This window comes from Canis aureus, chromosome 8 (genome assembly GCF_053574225.1).
Source record: "Canis aureus isolate CA01 chromosome 8, VMU_Caureus_v.1.0, whole genome shotgun sequence".
NCBI lineage: Eukaryota > Metazoa > Chordata > Mammalia > Carnivora > Canidae > Canis > Canis aureus.
In genome coordinates this window covers 39898706-39915533 of record NC_135618.1, presented here as the reverse complement: position 1 = coordinate 39915533, position 16828 = coordinate 39898706, and the positions used below count along the sequence as shown (strand labels likewise).

At 46.9% G+C, this 16828-nt stretch overlaps 2 long non-coding RNA genes across 7 annotated transcripts in view; both read left to right on the top strand.

Moving 5' to 3' along the window:
* Positions 1 to 16828, top strand: part of LOC144318894 (uncharacterized) — a 131772-nt gene that overhangs the window by 29952 nt on the left and 84992 nt on the right. The gene's annotated exons all lie outside the window — the stretch shown is intronic.
* LOC144318898 (uncharacterized) lies at positions 4594 to 13167 on the top strand. The gene is made up of 2 exons (XR_013384862.1): positions 4594 to 4897; positions 11298 to 13167. It is a non-coding gene; the product is annotated as an uncharacterized LOC144318898 (long non-coding RNA).

Below are 16828 nucleotides of genomic sequence, written 5' to 3'. Positions count from 1 at the left end.
AGGCTCCCTGCATGGAGCCTGCTTCTCTCTCTACCTAAGTCTCTCCTTCTCTCTCTATCTCCGTGTCTCTCATGAATAAATAAATAAAAATTTTTAAAAAGATACAGATTTTACACCATTTAGAAAATTAACTCAAAATGAATTCTAAACCTAACTGTAAATGATAAAACTATAAAACTCCTGGTAGGTAATACAGGGGATTACGTAGATGATCTCGGGTTTGGTGATTACTTTTTAGATATAACACTAAATATACAACTCATGAAAGAAATAAATGAAAAGCTGGACTTCATTAGCATTACAAACTTCTACACTGCAAAAGAAACTGTCAAACAATTAGAAGACAAGACAGAGGCTATGAGAAAAAAATTGCAAATGACATATCTAATGAGGGTGCCTGGCTGGCTCACTAAATAGAATGCGATTTATTTATTTATTTATTTATTTATTTATTTATTTATATTTGAGAAGGAAGACCCGAGGGAGAGGGAGAGAGGAAATCCTAAGCAGGCTTCATGACCAGCCTGGAACCTGACACTGGACTCAATCTCACAAACACTAATGGACTGAGCCACCCAGGTACCCTAGAACCACATGCAACTCTTGATCTTGGAATTGTGAGTTCAACCCTCATGCTGGGTCTGGAGCTTAGTTTTTAAAAAAAAAAAGAAAAAAAGACATGTCTGTTAAAGGACTGTGAAATTATGTGAAGAATTCTTAAAATTCAAAATAAGAAAATGAACAACTCAATAAAAAAAATGGGCATAAGATCTCAACTGGCCGCTTACTAAATAATGTACACAAATAAAAAGATGATCCACATCATATGTCATTAGGGAATTGCAAATGAAACAATTTAACAGTATACAATGATCAGAATAATGAAAATCAACAAACCGTGAAAACAACTGCTAGCAAAGATGTGCAGGAACAGGAACTTTTATTTATTGCTGATGGGAATACAAAATCACACAGCTTTTTTTTTTCTTTTTTTTTTTTCAGCTTTCTTTTTCTTGGCACAGACTCCCTGATTAGTGTGGAACCTATGTGTGGCTCGATCCCAGGACCCGAGGCGATGACTTGAGGGGAAACCAAGAGTGGTCACTCAACCGACTGAGCCACCCAGGCTCCCTTCTATTAGGTTTAATAGCTAAAGACATGTTTTAATTCACAGATATCCATTGACGGGTAGAGTAGACTCCAGGCCCATAGTGGCGTGGCATGGCCTTAGGGATCCAGGCTCCTGCCTTTACTTCCTATTGTCCTAAAGCTGGCTCCACTCCTGGTTGCCAGTAAACCTTCAGTGGTAAACCAGGCTTCAGCTCCGTGCCTCAGAACACTAAAATTTTGATTCCTTTTGGTGTATGTAGGCTGGGAAGCGTTTAGGCTCCCATAGCCTTTTCCAGGTTACAGTGTAGGCGAGAGAGTGTAGGCTACTCTAACACTTTCTCAGTTGTAGCTGTTGTGTTTATTTGTTCCTGGTTTTTTCCACCATGACCTCCTCGAGGGATGTAGAATGACTGGTATCTACTACAGAGTCGAGGGAAATCCTTAGGTAGTGGTTAGTTTTACACAACGGTTCCGGTCTCCTTTCCTATGGACACAGAACTTCTGGTTGAGCAGAGTTGCCTGAGTGGCTCTCACCAGTGAGTTTGCTGTGGAGTGAATGAGTGGTGGCAGGTCTCCTAGGTGAGGTATGAGATGAGGTTATGTGCTCTCTAGGGTCCTGGGAAAGGAGTTAGCCATATGAATAAAGAGAGGGAGGAAATGGCCGCTGTGAGGAGGGTGAGGGGCTGTGTGTGTGTGAGCAGCAAGACGGATGGCTGAGTCTGTTGACATGTGTAATGGAGGGCCAGATGTGTACGTGTTGGCCTTTTGAGGTAGATGACTTTCCTGCTTGACCTGGTTCCTGAGAATGGACCTGAACCTACTGACCTCTACTCACCTGCCTCCTTTCATCCCTTCCAGGTTTGCAGTAAGCATTGGCTACTGGCAAGACCCTCACATCCAGCATTTTGCAAGACTGTCTAAGGAGAGAAGGCTCCTGAAATTAACAGAGGCAAGTGACCTCCCCCTTCTTTCCGAATATCCCCTCCTTAGCAAAGAGACCTGACGTTTTCGGGATTCTTTTTTTTTTTTTTTTTTTGTATAATTTTTCTTAAGGATTTTTTTTGTTTTTGAGAGAGAGAGAGAGACAGAGAGAGAGTGAGAGCACAGAGAAGAGGGGAGGGACTGAGGGAGAGTGAGAAGCAGACTCCCCACTGAGCAGACAGCCCAATGCGGGGCTCGATCCCATGATCTGGAGATCATGACCGAGCTGAAGGCAGACACTGAGCCGACGGAGCCACCCAGATGCGCCAAGGGATTCCCTCTTAAAAAGAGAGTTCCAGTGTTCACTCTCTCCAGTGGTTTCTGGAAGTGCTTCTTTCCCAACATGCTCACCAACATAGCGTATCATGAAACTTCTCATCTTTGTTCATCTGATATGTGAAAAATGGTATCTTACAATAATTTTATTTTATATTCCTCCTATTTTGGGGTGAAGGTGAAGATCGTTTTTACGTGTCTAAAAGTCACTTATATTATCTTTTACTGTGATCTGTCCAAGTAAGGAATTACTTTTTTTGCCTTGGTACCGGTGATGGTAACACTATTAGTCTCTGCAAGTCATTTCTATCCAGGCAGGGAAAGGAGTTGAGATGACAGGGTGACTTAGTCCCAGGGAGATTGAGAAATTAACCAAATCACTGTAGCTTTTGTGTGTGCAGGGAACGTGGGCCCTAGAGCTGGATCCTCTGGGTAGGTTCTATAAGAAATGCAAAGCGATTTTGAAGTGGTGGTGCCTGGAAATAGGGACAGGGTAGTTACTTTGAGGCATCAGGAAGATGGGGCAAGGCCTGGCTAAGAGGCCTCCCTCAGGCCTCCATCCCATGCCCTTGAGGCAGCTTCCCTAAGAGATGCTGCAGAGCCAGGGCTCCTCTATGGGGCGCCAGGATCTGGGTGCCCCAGGAAGCATGGCAGCCGTGTGTCCTTCCTTCCTCCTCTCCCTGGGCTGGCATCTCCAGACTGGAGCTTCCTAGGAGAGTCCTTTCCAAACAGTCTGTGGTGAGCATCTTTTGAGCATCTTTAAAATTGTTTCCCCAGCATCCAGTCTGCTGTGGATGATATTCTTTTTTTTTTCCCTTTCTTTTTAAAACTTTTTAAAATAAATTTATTTTTTATTGGTGTTCAATTTACCAACATACAGAATAACACCCAGTGCTCATCCCGTCAAGTGCCCCCCTCAGTGCCCGTCACACATTTCCCCCAACCCCCCGCCCTCCTCCCCTTCCACCACCCCTAGTTTGTTTCCCAGAGTTAGGAGTCTTTATGTTCTGTCTCCCTTTCTGATATTTCCCACACATTTCTTCTCCCTTCCCTTATATTCCCTTTCACTATTGTTTATATTCCCCAAATGAATGAGAACATACACTGTTTGTCCTTCTCCGATTGACTTACTTCACTCAGCATAATACCCTCCAGTTCCATCCTCGTTGAAGCAAATGGTGGGTATTTGTCATTTCTAATGGCTGAGTAATATCCCATTGTATACATAAACCACATCTTCTTTATCCATTTGTCTTTCGATGGACACCGAGGCTCCTTCCAATACAAATCAAAACCACAATGATATACCACCTCACACCAGTGAGAATGGGGAAAATTAACAAGGCAGGAAACCACAAATGTTGGAGAGGATGCGGAGAAAAGGGAACCCTCTTACACTGTTGGTGGGAATGTTGAAATGGTGCAGCCACTCTGGAAAACTGTGTGGAGGTTCCTCAAAGAGTTAAAAATAAACCTGCCCTACGACTCAGCAATTGCACTCTTGGGGATTTACCCCAAAGATTCAGATGCAATGAAACGCCGGGACACCTGCACCCCGATGTTAATAGCAGAAATGTCCACAATAGCCAAACTGTGTGTGGATGATACTCTTTAACACACAGGGAAAATGATTTACTGGATGCATAAAATACAAACTCAAATCATTTATAGGAGAATCAGTAGACATAGAATTCCTATGTCCAATTGCTGTAAGTCTCTAAATGCCACTGAAATGTGGTTCTTAGGACAGTCATCCTTTCAGCGGCAGGGCTTTAGAATGCAGATTGTATTCCTTTCCCCCTCTTCGATTTCCCATCTCCTGTGCTGAACAAGTTAATTTTTTCAGCAACATTTGCGTGGTGCCTTTCCCTCCCCCCATCTCGAGGACATTTTATAAACATAGAGACTCTCACCCACTCGGGATGGAGACGAAGGGAACATGATAAGAATTACCCGCCCCCCCCACCCCCCGTTATATGTTTCTGCTTTGATACTTACCTGGCCAATTTCATGACCCCAAAATACTATTTTGTCATGATCTTGCCATTTCAACGTTTAGCAGAGGTGTAAGTGGCTTTCACCTTAGCTACGAGAAAGCAGGTTTTCAAGAGGAACGTTTCGATCTGGTGTGTTGATGCAAAACACTTGTCTTTCCTAAGTGAAATTATGGGAGAGTTTATTTTTAAGATAGGTAATTCCACTATTAAATAGATTGTATTTGCTTTGGTTCAAACAGCTTTAAAAAGGGATAGAGTTTGAAAGCACTGTTTCTCTTGTGAATTTCACAGATAAAGCGCTGACCCTGAGGAAGAACAGAAGTGTCCTGTTTTGCTGTTCTCCTGGGGTGGGCTTTGCAGGGATTATGTCTGACCTCCGTGAGCCATAGCTTGTGTCTGTCTCTCTTTCAGGTTATTTTGCTCGAGTCCATGGCGTCAGTCAGCTTATCAAGGCATTTCTACGGAAGACAGAATGTCACTGTCAGGTTCCTAATCTTGGGGCTGGCGTGGATAGCACCTTCTGGAGATTAAAGGTAAATTAAAACTCCCCTTCTTATTTGCCAAATTGTTTTGTTTTGTGAAGGTGCCTGCGTGGCTCAGGAATGTTAAAAATATATTCAGAGGGAATCCAGTGACCGGGGCTGCCTGTCTCTCGCTCCATCACCAGCTGCTTGCAGCTGCTGCCACCATCAGCCGCCTACGTGATGTCTCTAGGGCCATAGTGGAGGATGTGCGCCTTGCTTGTCATTCTTTGGTGTTAGAAACAGGGCTTATGATCACACTCCTCCTATACATTTCGTGTGCACGTGTGGAAGAACTCTGCCTGTGGAATTGCTGAGACTGACAGCCCATGCATTGGCCATCTTGACAGTAACTGAGATTTTATTGTCATCAAGACAGTGTGTTCGGTACAGTTTGGAGATGAGCGAGGCTGGGTGAAGGTACTATGACAGGAAGCCCTTTTGTAGCTATTCCCTGATGTGATCCCCCACCTGCTGTGTTAGGGATCAAGAACAGGTATCATTACACTCACTCACAGGAAAGGGGACGGTCCCATTAGTGGCGGAACCAGGACCGAGCACTGGTCTTTGATTCCCGGCTAGAATCGTAGCTGCCCACCTTTTCCCTCTGACACCTTCACCGATTGCACCTGCCTTTTTGTAGGTTCGTACGGATTTTTCTCAGTTCTTCTATCAGGTCCGTCACGTGGCAGTGATGGGTACGTGCGTTTCCCCAGGTTTCTTGCAGGCGTACACCAAGAAAAATCAGTGTGTGGGCCTAACAGCACCCGCATAGGCATTTTGTCCCTAATCAGTTCACCTGATAAGGAAGTCTTTGGTCGTGAGTGCGCCCGACCTTTCTGCTATTCAGGCGAGAACCCAGCAGCCTCAGCACAGCCGGAGTATTCATTGTTTGCCTCTGCACTATTCATTCAGGATAAGATAGCTAACGTTTATGAAGTGCTTGCACATACGCGACCTCATGAATTAACGTGAGAGCTCTGGGGTGGAAGGGTTAGAGATCGGGAAAGGGGGTGCTGCAGGAGCCTGTGTCTTCCCCAGATTGGGCGGCCAGTGGCGTTGATGCCTGGAACAAACTGTGGACTACAGCTCCGCCACGTCCAGGCTCGGCTCCTGTTCTCTGCACGGAGCCCTGTGGTTGTTCGGTGGGGAGTCTTTGCCGTTCGTGGGGCAGTGGTGCCTGTGTACCTCAGAGACCATGCTGTGGGGGAAGGAACTGGGACAAAGCACAGTGGCAGAATGTGGACCGTGGTAACAGAAGCCACTGGAGAAACGCCTCCTTCGGGCCTGACACCCTTTTGACCTGATCTCGTGATTTGGTTTCTCCCCCTCTGTCATGTAGGTGTGTTAGTAATTAATAAATCTGAGAGTTTTATTTCTAAGCAAGGTACGCTGAGACTAGGTACCCCTTCCAAGAAAAAGGTTCTCTGTCAGGAGTGAGGGAGGTGAATAACACAGGGAGGGTCTGGAAGATTTTGTGAATTTTTTGTTTTGTTTGATAAGTATATTGGTCCAAAGAATTTTTAACAAGTCAAAGTTTGTGGGTATTTTGTTTTTGAAATTGTATTTATTTATTCATGAGAGACACAGGGAGAGGGAGAGAGACAGGGTCCCTGCAGGAACCTGATGCAGGACTTGATCCCAGGACCCTGGGTTCATGCCCTGAGCCAAAGCCTGATGCTCAACCACTGAGCCACCCAGGTGCCCCAAATCTAGGTTTCTTGGGGAAAAAAACATCCTGTTTGCTCTTTGGAGCCCAAGCCCAGTGGGCCATATTTAGCTTACAACCTATTTTTGTAAGTAAAGCTTTATTGGAAGATAGCTGCTGCCATTGACCTACATCTTCTCTATCGCTGCTTTACTACCACGACAGCCGGGTTGAGTAGGTCAGACGGAAGCCGTCTGGCCGGCAAAGACTGAAATACTTTCTGGCCCTTTACAGCAAGTTTGCTGAGCCCTGTGTTGAGATACATGTACTTCTGTAACAGAGTGGGGAAAATCGCATCTGCCAGTCTTGTTGTCTCATGCACCTTCCACCTCGGATGGTCCCCTGGCGGCACCAGCAGGGGCTTAGCTGCGGGTCACAGGCTTTTTGCTGCCACAGTCGTGGGAGCTCGTCCTATAAGATCTCAGGGGCCCTAGACTGTTGGGGCAGTTGAAGTCTCCCACCTTAAGGCAGTGGACCCTAGTAGGACCCAGGAAAGCTGGCACTGCCACAAGCAGAATCAAGGCGGACTGAACCCCTTTGAGGGACCTCGGTTTCTTGGTGTCTCCTGAATTCTGCTTCCACACAACCGAAGGATCAAGTAGGCGGGGATGGGTCTCAAGTCGGGCAGCCCATGCCATGGCCAGCTTTTCAGTCTCAGTGATGCCCTTTCTCACTGCTGCCCCTGGCCACCCTCCAGTAGCGAGGCCCCGTCTTATATGTCTCGTATGACACATGAGTTCCCGGCAAGTGGAGTGTCAGAAGGCTTTAGGGAATCCGAGAATAAAATCCGAAGTGTCACATGCCACAGCCATTTTGTTTCTTTGCCAAGGCCGAGAAAGAAGGTATCTGCTCCAGGTGTGCCTTCTGGAAGCTTTCCCTCCACAGTGACCCCTTACTCAGAATTCTAATGAGGGTCAAGTGGCTGATGCATGGGAAAGCCCTTTCTGTATCATTTCTTTCTTTTTTTTTTTTTTTTTTTAAGATTTTAAAAGTTATTTGAGAGTGAGCCAGGGGGGAGGGGCAGAGGGAGAGATAGAGAGAATCCTGAAGCAGACTCCTCCCTGAGCATGGAGCCCATCTTTAGACTCTATGCCAGGACCCTGAGATCATGATCTGAACCAGAATCAAGAGTCAGCCTCTCAGTTGACTGAGCTACCCAGGTGGCCCAAGGGGGAAAGCTCTGTATGATAAAGTAAGAAGTCCTATAGGAGATGTAGGATCACATACTGTCCCTGATTTGCTTTTAATTGTTCTCATTGTCTTTGGGGGATTTTAGACCGTCCTTAACCTTTCATATCGTGTGAGTACAGTTCTTGAAGGGTGCTGTCGAGTTTCCTTGCAAAAGTTACGTCCTCGTATGCCCTCAGCATTTCCTCCATATCCCTTCAGATAGCTCATCTGTCCTCGTGCTCTGCAGACAGGCCAGCATGTGTGGGGATTCTGAACATGAACGGTTGAGGTGGGTGAGCTTATCTCCTCTGATGTGTCAGGAAATGGTCTTTTTGTCTGTTATCCTGTCCCCCCCCCTCCTTTCCCCCACACTAGATCCCCTGAGATTTGCCGCCTGGGTTGGGGCTAACTGGATCTCACAGTTCTGACACTTGCCCTCAGGGGTCCCCTCCCACAAAGAAATGCTTGCTCATGCCTCCTGCCCCCTTCATGCTGGGGGGGGGGGGCAGCGCCACGCCCCCCCCCCCACTGCCCTATCCCTGCTTCCCATCACTTGATACTATCTACGTGTGTGGGGCTCTTCCCTGTGTAGTTGCTCAAGTCAGAAACGGTTGTGTCCTCCTGACCCCTGCTTTTCCTTTAGCCAGCCAGCACCTGCGAAGGCACCAGCGGATTCTGGACACCAGCAACTGTCTTTCTCTTTGTCTTTTTTTCCCCCTTTAAATCAGTGGTTCTGTGTTCCTGGAATATAAGTACAGGTGGACATGGGGGTGTTGAAAGGAAACATGGGGAGGATGCCGAACAAGTCACCGGGTTGTAGGGAGCCTTGTTTCTTGCCAGGCAGTACTCGGTGTGTCATTTGAAAAGGCCAGAAAGGCCAGTCTGTGCAGTTGGTGAGCTGAGGAGAGAATGCGTTCAAGAATAGTTAGTCATCAGGGCTGAGTGAGTGATTGGACACGATGGATGGAGAGTATGTGCTCGGATGGCCGGGGGGTGACCAGGCTGGGTATGCAGAAAGAGCAGGGCTGTGTGTGTGTGTGTGTGTGTGTGTGTGTGTGTGTCTGCATATGAGTAATTGTGTCTCTCTGTGTGTCTATGTGTCTGTGTCTCTGTGTGTGTCTCTTGTGTCTGTGTGTGGGTCCTTGTGTGTCTGTCTGTATGTTTGTGTGTTTGTCTCAGTGTGTGTGTGTTTGTGTGTCTCTGAATATGTGTGTTTCTGTGTGTGTGCATGTCTGTGTGTCTGTGTGTGTGGCTTTCACACTTATAAAAGCCCGCCCATGGCTCTTACCAAGGCAGGCCATTGTGTCACTCGTGCATTTATTTCCTCATTAATCATCACAGCCCCATGAGGTGCAGTCATTTTGTCTACTGTGCACATGAGAAAGCTTGGCCCAGGGAGTTTAGTGACTTCCAGGAGTTCACAGCAGACACGTGGTGGAGCTGGGATCTGAACCCCATTCTCCGGCTCCAGAGGGACTGCCCTTTACCACCAACCCGGCTCTCCAAAGTCACCTGAAAAATACACTCCTGACCGTATTGTTCCTGATTTAAAACCTTGCAATCTACCCCGTTGCCGTTTGAGGCCTAGTACTCATACATGAAGATGATCCGTAAGTTGTATGAGTGAATACATACCTAGAGAACTTACTGTGTATTTTTCCTCAGGATGAGATCTTCTCCCAAGTAAATATTTTGAAGTCAACTTTCCAATGATAGTCACGAGAAAGCTGCATGACATCAGGCAAGCCATCATGTCCTCTGGCTTGGAACAGAGGACAGAGCCGGGTAGATTCAGAGGTGGCATTCAGTAGGGGCCAGTCTGAAGTCCAGAGACCTCATCTTAGGGGACTCTTCCTTTTGACCCTCCTCCCCGCCCACCTTCTTGCTGGCCTTGGGATCCTCATTCTAGCCTGTCGAGCAGTCTTCACAATGAAATACACCCTGCCTTGTGACTGTTCTGTTCGTTAATGGCATTCCCTGAACACTTGAAAGATATGACCTACAGTAGTTTCATCATCTGGGTTTTTAATGTATATTTTGTCTACTTCTTTATCTCCAAGGCATAGAAGAGTGCCCGACCCAGAGCACATGCATAGTAAACATTCTTTGAGTGAATGAATGGAAGGCTGAAGTTAGTCGCTTACTACAAATGAGATATTACAGGGTCCATCCTGAGTCCAGGTTTTAAGGAGTTTGCACAGTTGTAGATGATGAGTTTGTGAATCTCTCCGAGGAGCTTTTGTAGCACCACGTGAAATACTTCACTTGGATCATCTCATTTGGTCCTCAGAGCAGACTCAAGAATTCTGGTGGGGAAACTGAGGCTCAAAGCAGTTAAGCTAATTTCTCTCCAGCCACCTGTCGAGGAAGAGGTGGAGCTGACATTTGAACCCTGGCCTCAAGCCCAAGGCCAAGGTTTCTCACCTATACTCTTTTACCTCTTTTTAAGTTAGTGATTTTTAAAAAAGATTTTATTTATTTATTCATGACAGACAGAGAGAGAAGTGGAGACCTATGCAGGGAGAGAAGCAGACTCCCTGTGGGGAGCCCGATGTGGGATTTGATCCCAGGGCCCTAGGATCCTGACCTGAGCCCAAGGTAGATGCTCAACCGCTGAGCCACCCAGGCAGCTGTGAATTAGTGATTTAAAGAAAATCCCAAGTCTTACGCTAAAAAAAAAAAAAATTATGTGTTTATTTTAAAAGGCTTTATTTATTTATTTGAGAGAGAGAGAGAAAAAAAAATAGAAGCAAGGGGAGGGACATAGGCAGAGGGAGAAGAAGACACCCCACCCATCCACTGAGCAGGGAGCCTGATGTGGGGCTCAATCCCAGAACGAGCGAGTGACTTAGAGGACAAGTTGATGGCAAGGAAGGAAGCTGAGGAAAAAAGAGAAAAATAATGAAAAGACCATGAGGAAAAGTTAAAGGGAATAGATGACAGCCTCAGAAGGAAAAATCTACATTTAGTTGGGGTTCCAGAGGGCGCCGAGAGGGACAGAGGACCAGAAAGCATATTTGAACAAATCACAGCTGAGAACTTCCCTAATCTGGGGAGGGAAACAGGCATTCAGATCCGGGAGATAGAGAGGTCCCCACCTAAAATCAATAAGAACTGCTCAACACCTTGACATTTAATAGTGAAACTTTAAAATTCCAAAGATAAAGAGAAAATCCTGAAAGCAGCAAGAGACAAGAGATCCCTAACTTATATGGGGAGAAATATTAGATTAACAGCAGACCTCTCCCCAGAGACCTGGCAGGCCAGAAAGGGCTGGCAGGATGTATTCTGGGTCCTAAATGAGAAGAACATGCAGCCAAGAATATTTTATCCAGCAAGGGTCTCGTTCAGAATAGGAGGAGAGATAAAGAGCTTCCAAGATAGGCAGAAACTGAAAGAATATGTGACCACCAGACCAGCTCCGCAAGAAATATTAAAGGGGACTGAGTAAAAGAAAGAGGACGCCCAAAGAAATCCAGAAAAAGAGGGACTGGATAGGCATTATGATGACACGAAATTCCTATCTTTTAATAGGCACTCTGAACGTGAATGGGCTTCATGATCCCATCAAGAGACTCAGGGTTTCAGACTGGATAAAAAAGGAAGACCCATCTATCTGCTGTCTCCAAGAGACTCATTTCAGACCTAAGGACTCCTAAGCATGAAAATGAAAGGTTGGAGAACCATTTACCATTCCAGTGGTCCTCAGAAGAAAGCAGGGGTGGCAATCCTCCTATCAGATAAGTGAAATTTTATCCCAAAGACTGTAGTAGGAGATGAAGAGGGACACTGTATCATACTTGAAGGATCTATCCAACAAGAGGACCTAACACTCATGGCTGTCTATGCCCCTAGCATGGGAGCTGCCAGGTATATGAATCAATTAATAGCCAAAGTAAAGACACACTTAGGTAATCATACACTTATACTGGGAGACTTCAACACGGCACTTTCTGCAAACGACAGATCTTCTAAGCACAACATCTCCAAAGAAACAAGAGCTTTAAATGATACACCGGACCAGATGGATTTCACAGATATTTATAGAACTGTACATCCAAACGCAACTGAATACACATTCTTCTCAAGTGCACATGGAACTTTCTCCAGAATAGACTAGTTGAAGTCAACCCCTAGTTGTGTGGATGGTGAGGTTGAGAGTACTTGGAAGAAGGTGGAGGCAGATGTTGATATGCTTCTGTCGCTTTAGAAGCATCTGTCACTTCATCACCTCCGCTCCTTGCTGAGCCCTTGATTCAGAAACAGCTTGTGATTCAGAGGACTTTGGTCAGTGTTTCCCTGAGGGCCACCCCAAAGGCCCCGTGCAGGCAGGACCAACTCATTTAAGTTGCTGGTGAAGGGCTAGAACTTGATGACACTGGAGTGGAGTTTGGTACTGGAAGCTTGGCTTTCTCAGGCCGCGTGAGGCCTTCAAACATGAGACTATACCGGGGCGGTCATAAAGAACGCCATGAGACAACGTCCGAGAAAGTTTGCCGCCAACTAATCTGCATCCTCTGACAAAGTCCAGAAAAGAGAAACTGAAACTTGAAACCCTTGTGAACATTACCATTGGGAGCAAAAAGCAGGCATTGCCGACCATGAAGCGTCTCCCCCAAGAGGCTGAAGGAGACATTTGTTCTTCTGTCTATTCGCCGTTTTTAATTCTGCAACAGCCTGTGTTTATCATGGAGAATTAAACCCTCCTTTCAATCCGCATGGATCAGGTGAGGCCATGCCTGAAACAGGATGGAAACATACCAAGGCCTGGCCAGTCACACACAAAGCCACCCTCACTACGCTTCAGAACTGGGATAGTGCTCCTGGGTTTGTCCAATCAAAATGAATTCCAGGAGTCCAATGGAAGGGAGTGGCTAGACCAGAGGAGCTCTCCTTTTTGCCAGATTGGGCAGACGTACTCTTGGAGCTGCTGGGACCCATCTTGCCATCTCATGCCGGCTGACGAGGATGCTAATGGGGGAAGGCCAGTGGAGTCAGGAGCACTGGATGTTCGGTTAGGGGGACCGGAGGTTGCACGGTCTTCAGAGAGCTGCTTCTCCCTCTCCTCCTGCCCCTACGCAACCCGCCTTGTGCTCTCACTCTCACACTCTACTAAATAAATAAAATCTTGGGGATCCCTTGGTGGCTCGGCAGTCTAGCGCCTGCCTTTGGCCCCGGGCGGGATCCTGGAGTCCTGCGATCGAGTCCCACTTAGTGTTCCCAGGATGGAGCCTGCTTCTCCCTCCTCCTGTGTCTCTGCCTCTAGCTCTCGCTCTCGCTCTGTCTACCGTAAATAAATAAATAGATAGATAGATAGATAGATAGATAAATAAATCTTAAAAAAATAAGTAAAATCTTCCAAAAAAAAAAAAGGCATACAATCCAACCTCTTTGAGAATTTCTGGAGTCCTGGAGGGTGACATATTTCTTGTTTACAAATTTTACTTAAGCCCATTTTTTTGTTACTTGTGAATGAGACCATGTTGAGTGGGGCTCCCCTCAACAAAAGGCTCTAGAATCTGTTTAAGTGAAAATCGTCTTTTTGTGCCCTGAGTGGAAAGCCTTTAGCAACCTCCTCTCCCACTTCCTAGAGTCCATGGACCACCCATTGTATCCGTACGTTGTCTGTGGGCTCCAAATGCAAGAAATATCCATCCTTGGTCCTGTGCTATGTACCATTAAAGCAGCGATTGCTGGCCACGCGCTGGGCTCTTCTGGAAATGGAGTATCTCACAGCCTCTGAGCCTTGAGATGCAGACGTCTGCTATTCTTGCCGTCTTGCTACCTCCACACGCTTAAGAGAGTTACCAAGGTCGTCTTGCCACAGGATGAACCCAAAGTCTGCATATCCTACCTGCAAGCCAGAGTGGCTTCTTCAGTGAACCGTCTGTTGCCAGGTTGCAGGTGCTGAAGGATGTCAGCCCTTCCTTAAACCCGTTGGCTGCCCGGGATTCCCTTGGGATCAGCTGAGTGAGCATCCGTGGGACCTCATATATTTTGTTTATGACCACCTCCTGGTCAAGGGCCAACTTCACCTCACCTCCTAAGGAAGCACCTGTCCTACTCCTTAAAAGTCTCAGTCCCAGGTTAGAAGAGATGCCCAGACATCAGATTCCATTGGGATGTAAAGACGGGGATGAAGATTCAATATTAAGTGTTGCCTTGGTTTCGGGTAAGATCCGAGGGTCTGATTCCAAGTTCCCTTCCCCATCTGCTCCCACAGATAAGGTCCCCTGGCCAAACAGCACTCCTTATCGCAGGGACCAGTTACAGTTTATCCATAAATAGTAAGCTCCAGTTCCCTGACAGCCTGAGGAATGATCCAGCAAGCCAGTCATAGCTTCCTGCAGGATCTAGGGCTCACCTTCACTCTCGTCTGCCCCCCACAGCCCTTGTTCATTCTGTTCCCAGATGCAACCGTCCCGTGGCCCTGCATGGGGTGTGTGTCACTCTCCCCTGGGTCGTGAGTACATGTGGTTAATAAATTACTGTCGAGAGCTCATGTGTTCACCATCCGGGAATCCTGTGAACCTTAGGGTGGAAATCACTGTCTTCACCAATGGGTGAAGAGGAGGAAAAGGAAATCCTTCTGGTCTGCAGCTTTTTCAAGGCATTCCCCTTGATGATGAGGCTCCTGGACTCGAAGTGTTTTGGGTTAATAATCTGTTGGGAGCTTGCACGAGTTCACAGGTGGCTGGAGGGATAGCCTTTATGTGAATAATGGGCTGCTGGGAAGGTCCCAAAGGCGCGGGCTTGGATGGTCTGTTACAGTTTAAACTCCCCCTTAAAATAAGCCCAGCAGGGAAGTAACATCCGATTTTCACCTTAGTTCACCCTGCCAGCAAGGTGGGGAACAGATTCAAGGGAGGCCAAGAGTGGAACCAGCAAGTTCACTGGGGGGTCGCTTGCATGAGTCCAAGTAAGAGATAGCAGTAGGTGAACTAGGGCAGTGGGAACAGAAAGGAAGGGAAAGAATGAAGATACTTGGAGGGCTGAAGGAAAAGTAGAATGGAAAATTAGTGGAATGAGATCTTTAAAGAAGTCTGAATGGATCGTTTCCAGGGTACAATGGAGCAATTAGCCCTGAACGGCAAATGAAGATTTGGAATGGGTTCTGGGGAAATGAACAAGGGAGATGACCATGAACATCTGCACGAACACCCACCTAAATGCTGATCAAGGGGAACTACTTCAGAAATTCAGGGTACATTCATAAACTGCTGAGTTTCTTTTTAAAGACTAAGTAGGAATGGGTTCACATTTGGAAAGGTCTCTGAAGCAGATTAAAGTTACAAAACAGCAAGTCAGAGAATGGCATACTCCCACATAGACATATATCTCTAATAGGCCCGAGAGAAGTCAGGTTACTCATAGAGGGATTTCCCAGGCAACAGAAAAAGCCCTGGGGAAAAATAATTAGAAATGAAGGGAAAAAGAAATGGGACCTAGCTGGGAAATGGGAACTTGAAATTTTTTAAAAAATTTATTCATCTTGTACTTTCGAGCATGCCACGCACCTCCTCTCTCATACAAGGAGTACGCGCTCGTGTATTTGACAATTTGGGAACATTAAAACCAGTTGAGAGGCCCCTGGGTGGCTCAGTGGTTGAGCATCTGCCTTTGGCTCAGGTCCTGATCCCAAGGTCCTGGGATGGAGTCCCGCATCAGGCTCCCCTGCATGGAGCCTGCTTCTCCCTCTGCGGGTGTCTCTGCCTCTCTCATGAATCAAAAAATAAGACCTTAAAAAAAAATAAAAACAAGTCGATGTTTTCATTCCCCGAGGTATCCATAGATACGTGCTCCTTGTTAAAAAAAAGAGAGAGAGAGAGAGAAAACATTACCAACACTATTGGAAGTATCCGTTGACCACAGCCTCCTAACCGAAACCATGTCCTCTCTCATGAGAAGTAAGCCCTCTTTGAAGTTGGCAAATACATACGTCTGTAGTCAGTAAAAGACACTTTAAAAGAAGTAATATAAGAATATGTTTATTAAGCTGAAAGCAAAAACTGCAAATGTATGGTACGTTTTGCAAAAGGCTCTCTTGGGATAAGGTACACACACAGTGATGTGTGTTCTTCGACGCGCTGTCTGTTCTCGGGCCTGAGACTCCTCTATTGGTTTGAGAGGCCTCTGGCTGCAATCCCAACCTTGCTGGCAGGTGAGAGTATCAAGGGTGTGTATGTGGGTAAAGCATTAGTGACAGCATTCAGGAGAAGATGCTGTGATCCATCAGTTTCCAGCCCACGTGGGTCAGTAAGAGAGAGAGCTGTGGCGCGGGGCTTCGCAGCTTTCTTTGGGGGTGTGGATCCCAGGGTGATCGTCTGCCGTGGTGGGCCTTTTTCCTTAGTGCCTTTTCCTTTTCCTACCGAATCTGGAGGCTTCTTGTCAGGAGCAGAGGGACTGCGTGGCAGAAGAGCTAAATCGGATTCCCCTTCTAGGAAGTTGACAAAAAGCCCCGCAAAGGAGCTCTTGGGCGTCGGTTGGGGATCTGGCCTCACGGGGGGCTTGGGGGTACTTTTGGATCCAAGCCCCCCGGTCATGCATCTGATAACCCCACCTTGCTCTTCGCTGCAAAGCTGCCGCACGTCTTCCTCCTTGATCCCTAGGGTGCCGCTCATCAACTGCAGTGCTTCGCGGCGATCCCTCCGAGGTGCCCGAAAACATCCCAGTAAGAGTCTCCTTACTAGGGTTTTGTCCACCATTCCTTCAGAGCTACTTACGAGGTTCATCAGTTTCTTCTGCGTATCATCCAGTACTTCCTGCTGGACCTCGTTTCGTTTTCGGAGTTCCTCCAGTTTGTCTTCCTTCAGGTCCAAGACGGTGTTTGTTTTAGTTAGTCGTGCCTGTAAGGACTTCAGTTTTCCTTCTAGAGTATCTGTCTTGTCCATCCACTCGGCTACCTCCGACTTGAGACTGGCTAGTGTTTGAGCATACTGCTTTCCTTGTTCCTGCAAGGCAGAAAGCTGCGCCGCGGTTTCCTCTTTCTGTCGGGTGATAACGTGCAGCTGCTCCCGCAGGGACTCCACCTGCATACTGGCCTGGTGGGTCGCACGTGCCGTGGC